Source organism: Haliotis rufescens, unplaced genomic scaffold, assembly GCF_023055435.1.
Source record: "Haliotis rufescens isolate VD_foot unplaced genomic scaffold, xgHalRufe1.0.p SCAF_109, whole genome shotgun sequence".
Taxonomy (NCBI): Eukaryota; Metazoa; Mollusca; class Gastropoda; order Lepetellida; family Haliotidae; genus Haliotis; species Haliotis rufescens.
In genome coordinates, this window is record NW_025963790.1 from 883,151 (window position 1) to 889,150 (window position 6,000).

At 38.1% G+C, this 6,000-nt stretch overlaps 1 long non-coding RNA gene across 1 annotated transcript; it reads left to right on the top strand.

Annotated features, from left to right (window-relative positions):
- Positions 1-2,082: 2,082 nt before the first annotated feature.
- LOC125377953 lies at positions 2,083-4,032 on the top strand. Its single transcript, XR_007219889.1, has 3 exons — positions 2,083-2,222; positions 2,678-2,736; positions 3,904-4,032. It is a non-coding gene; the product is annotated as an uncharacterized LOC125377953 (long non-coding RNA).
- The last annotated feature ends 1,968 nt before the right edge of the window (positions 4,033-6,000 follow it).

Below are 6,000 nucleotides of genomic sequence, written 5' to 3' on the forward strand. Positions count from 1 at the left end.
AATATTTAGTAAACAAATAATTAAAACTTATGCAACAACATAGCGTGTGGAGACGATAGACCACTGAAAAGAGCATATATATGCACATCCAATGACCCCTGACATCACAAGGCATTGTTTTGCCAGTGTGTTAGGCAACAGAATACTACGAATTACATCACAGGGTACTGTGACCTGTTTGAAAAGTTAGGTACTGTATTCTAAAGGTAGGCCCAACATTCTAGACAATCCAGTGATTGATATTGTGAACATCAATCCACACTGTTAGGTGGTCACTGTCAGATGCCATGAACCAGGTCACCGAGCCTGATCACCCGATCTATTAGGTTATCTCTTATGGGTGAGGCTAAAACGGCACCTCAGCAAAATGTCACTGATTTCTCGGACAAAAACAGCACCTTGTTTTGGCAAAAAGGGCTACTAATTGTTGTCTGTTATCTGGAAAGACATGTTGATTCCTGGCCGAAAGATATATCAATGAAATTTCTATAAAATTACTACTTATTTCCTACTTACTAAAATAAATATGACATATATAGTATACCTGTTGTCCAGTTTCTTGACATTTTCGCCAGACTCAGTTTCAGCTTGACATTGAGCTAATCTGAGTAAAGCTACTGAAAACTTCAAAGCATGTGATCTTTCAATGATAAGTTTAGTTGCACCCCCCAATCAGAATCATGAGTAAATTTGAGCAGAGGCTAATTTCTAATGTAAACTATTTTTAGGTGATTAACATTTAACAATTATTTGTGTTTGCAAGTTTAATTGCATTTAATTTACTTCAAAGAAATCAAAGCATATTATATTTTCACAATAAGTTTAGTTGCATCTCCAAATCAGAGTCGGCGAGTAGATGCTAGTTTTTAATGTAAACCTTTTTGAACATTTCTCAGTTATTTGTGTTTATAAGTGACCATGCAAGTTTAATTTCATGTATTCGGGCATATTCAGACCCAAGGTAAAAAAAATAACAAGGTGCTGTTTTCACCAGGCAATAGTAGGCGAGGTGCTATTTCCCTTTATAGTATTACCCTCTCTTACAACTAGCATAGGTTGATGGGGACCAATTCCAACCCGGAATACCCACATGAGTGGGTATGGTTTTACGCTGTTTTTAGCAATACCACAGCAAGGGACACCTGACATAGACTTCACACATTGTACCCATGACAAGAATCGAACCTTGGTCTTCAGCACTTCAACCACTAGGCTACCCCACCGCCAAAATTCCCAACATGATAAAGTTGTCATCACGGTATTCTTCAACAAGTTCAAGTGAAAATATCCATACCTTTCAAATGTCTTATCTTCCACTTCACAATGTTCACTGTTGCGAAACTCCTGTCATTTAATTTGTTCTTGATTCTTCACACCTGCAAAAGTAAGTTTAGTCGGTACGGTATGAACTAAAAAAATGAGTCACTTTAGAGTATCTAGATAAAGGAATATAAGTAAGCAAACATATTTCTACATCATATACATTAGCAAGGATTAACATAAGTTAGGTAGATTGCTTATCCTACAAAATTAAATCACACATTTACTTACATATATAAAACAGAACAAGTGGCTTACAGAAGATAAATAACTTTAATACGTGATCAATATTATTAACATATTCCTTACCTGAATCAGAGACCATATAACAGTCTATGTATTATGGTCTCTGTCTGAATCTGTCATGTCTTCAGCTCCCTGCAATCGAGGTTGTGAAACATTTCTGCTGTAGGAATATTACATCCGCTGGGATATCCCTTGTCACACTGCCTCGCATGGTAGGCAAACGCATATTCCATACACCACATAGATATACTTTCTAATACACACTGTCGAAATCCCCGCGGCTCCCAATATGGCCTGCATGAACTGTAATCGGCCAACCTCGACTCTTTCCGTAACTGCTGCAGAAATGACCGCTCGTCATTCGTGACCAACTCGTGTTATTCCGGGACAAGCAAGTCTACCCATAATTCCCTGTATGGCCGAGGGCGCCATTTTGGAACACAAATGTAAACAAACACTCAAACCTCGTGTAATCGATGTACACCGTGATGCTTGATTGCGATATGCTTACCTTGTGTATCGATACATTGTTCTCAATCACCTCTAACACGGAAATCCCGGTCGAAATCCACCTGAGCCATCCACAACGAGGACGTCAAGTATTTCGAAAACTCGATTGACAGCCGAAGGAAGGAAGAGCAGCTTGCGGATGCCAGGTACGTAGCTTCGAGACATAATGTTCCATGATTTCTATACAGAGATCTTATGGAATGGATTGATTTAGATATTTTCCTGATCTCCATGTTACTACTGGAACAAGGGCCTTTTAGTTTTGTTGTTTTCGGAAACCCTTTGTTATTATTATGATCAAGTGTTTGTTGTGACATGGTATTTCTATTTGGGCTTGCATAAGAGCTACAGGTGCAGGACTTTTAAGGGTCGTGTCCTTATTCTCAACATAACGCTGGGATTTGATGATGAGGGTTAGTTACCAAGGGTATAAATCTGGCAAAGTGCATGTCAAACAAAACGTGGCATTCAATTCCAATCATGTGTTGCCACCTGAAAGTGAGATATGGATTACAATGAATAATGACAGCTTATCAATCTTTAACAAATTCACACTGAAACATTGAAAGGATAAAGACAAGTTAGTTGTTTTCTGTTTCAGCATGTTCAGGGTTTGTGGGGAGGTTCACAGACATCCTCAGGGAGGATACCAAGTATTGAGTGAGTATTTTTGTTTGTGATAAATACAAACTACATGTATTCATCATGGTATATTTCAATGCAATGTGAAACATCACACTCACAAAAGTCCAGCTCTGTGATGGCAGCCTGTAAATAATTGAACATGGACCAGGCAATCTAGTGATTGTTATTATCAGCAAAGATCCATGCCCTCAGACATGTCAGAGTACGATGACAACCTAGTCTGACCACCCAATTCATTAGTTGATTAGTGTTTGCAGCGGTAGAAACTAACACTTTCAGTCCACTAGTCCTAAAATGATAGCATATAGCAAAACCTTTAAAATGTCAAAATGACTAGTGCCAATTTCTAACCCTGGTGTTTGGATGTTGTGTTTGTGTGTGTATGTATGAGTGTATTTAGGTTGGTTTGTTGTTTAACGCCGCACTCAGCAATATTCTGGCTATATGACGGCGGTCTGTAAATAATCGAGTCTGGACCAGACAACCCAGTGATTGATATCATGAGCATCGAGCCACGGAATTGAGATCAATGACATGCATCAACCAAGTCAGCGAGCCTGACCACCCGATCCCGTTAGTCGCCTTTTACGACAAGCATAATGGCCTTTTACGGCAAGCATGGGTTGCTGAAGACCTATTCTTCCCCGGAATCTTCACGGGTCGAGTGTATTTAACTTAAATCATGAATCTTATACTTGTTTCTCTGTGCTTTAACAATGTAACCCAAATTTTCTCGGGAATAATAAAGTATTCTCTTATTTATATCATTTCTGAACAAAGTGTCATATCAAGATTAGATCTCTGTCAAAACAGTGCCATGGAAAAGCCAAACAAATAGCCTAGAAATAAAAGTAAATACTGCATTGCATTAATCTGCATTTCAAGAAAATTTGGCAATAATTCATGGAATGATATTCACCTCGGTGAGGATCTCTCTGCATTGTCGAACAAGTTATTTCCTATGTAATGTATGTGTTGAATGACCCTGACTTTGTTGTCAAAATATTGTTTTGACATTTGTTAAATATGGGGATAAATGTCATCTCTGAATGTTTGATATGAATTATTTTGATTAGGGTAGTTCTAAGTCGGAATCACAACCGGGGTCTTTTCATTTGAATCAAATGTACAACATGTACAGTTTGGTAGTTTTTGTGATGTGAATGCTACTTATGTTTTTAGAATGTCCGGATGAATAAAAGAGACAGTCATCTGTGCAGCATCAATGCAAAGAAAGACCATAGAAGAGCAACAGTGAGTGGTAAATATTTTGAAATTATTCTGTTTGGTTCATATGGTTATTTTGCAAATATGTCTTCAGTTTTTTCCTTATGGCTGTGGGCACAGATGTCCTATTATCTAAGGCACTACAATTTTCTGTGCAGAGTTGCATCTGTTGGGCTTAGCAGAAACCTATAGTCATGGGTTCAAATCCTGGTTCTCCCCGATTATGTTGCTAGGTTTGTCAGCATTATACACATGCTCGTGGGATTCATCAAAGACCTGCATCACTTAGGGCTTTCTTCCCACATCAAGCTAACATGCGGTGATATATCTGGAATACTGTTCAAAGCAGTGTTAAAGCCAACTCATTTATTTAACACTGCATCCAGCAATAGTTTGGCTATATGACGAGGATTGTAAATATATATTTTTCCATGTTGATGAGTTGAAACAATCACTAAATGACATCTCTTAAAAAGATTCCCAGCATTCCAAGCCTAATTAATAGATAAGATAGTGATTGAGTAGGCTCATTGATCGCATGTAATCTTACCACAGTGATGTGGGATATTGTCCATAATAGTTATCATCGGTTTGTCTGGACCGAGTTCATAACATTAGTCACTGGTTTGTCTGGTTGAGATTTGAGATGTGATTATCTTAAATGTTTAGCATATAACAAGACTCACATATGACAACTTAAGTAATTTTGCTGCCTTCTATCTGTAAGTACATGTGGCAACAATTCTTTTTGATTGCTAAAATCTTTTTACATAATGCTGCAGAAGCTGAAGTCCTGCTTGAGATTCCTGGATGAGTACTCCAGGCTGACAGTCTGGAAGGACCAGACAAGGGAGTCCTAAACAGAGGCTGCACCCCTTCAGATATCAGAGGTGATTTGCAGACAGCGATGACGAGGGTCCTGTTATTTCAATGAAGGCCGACCGAGAAGTTGTATGCCAAATGGTACTGGGACACACTCACAAAGACTGGTCTGGCTAATGTGAGAAGACCAACCAATGCCAAGCTGGAGTGGAATTCTTCCAGGACATTCAGGAAATTCTTGTCTTGAGCCATATGGTAAACACTTGAAAGGAATGATAAATGGGACTTATTGTCTTTAAATGTGGACCCAAACACCAAATGGAAAGTTCACAATTCTACTAACACAATGCAGCAGAGATAGAGTCCAAATGGTATACCCTCATCCTGGTTCCTGTTCATCCATGGCAATATAGAAAGAAAAGGAGGATTGAGGGAAAGTAAGTTCTCTGAACTGGTGAACATAATCCGTAGGTACTGTCAAGCGAACAGTTATCACACTCTGTTATGAGTATTGAAGAATAGGATGAAATTGCATACTGCATCAGGAACCATCATGTGAACACTGTTCAATGTGCGATATACTATAGGCATATGAATAAAAGAAATTGATAATTTGATTGTTGCTTATGTTTCATTTGCCAGCTGTGTAAATGGGGATGTTTCATGATTTTGCCTCAGTTTAATAGCCACACTTATCTTATGAAACCATGCATTGCTTGGGCATTTCAAGATAAATAACACATGTTTCCTTTGCTCTGAAAACGTCTGATGACACATTGATCTGTTATGTCAAAGGTCAAAGTCACAACCAGACAAAAAGTTTGTTTGTGGTCTAACTCTTCCTTTGGGCAGGGGTCGAAGTTGGAAAATGGTCGTGTGTGATCTATATATACTACATTTTCCCCTAAATTGCCTTTTCTGCAGAAGTCTTAGTAACTCTTATACATATACTGGTTACATTTACAATGATATGTTGAATTCTACCAAAGGACTGCATATTTGGTTTATGTGCTGGATAGCTCTTTGAAATGTTTTTGAAATATTTATCACTGATATTGAAGGTCAAATTCACACTCAAAAGTGATAACTCATGAAGGGCTGAAGTGTAAGATCAAGGCAATAGTGAAGGGGTCATTCATAAAGTATTTCTGCAATTATAACTAAAATGCCTATTTCTGGAGATATTTGTGAAGTATTAAGCACATAGTTGTTATATTATTTGAATACACA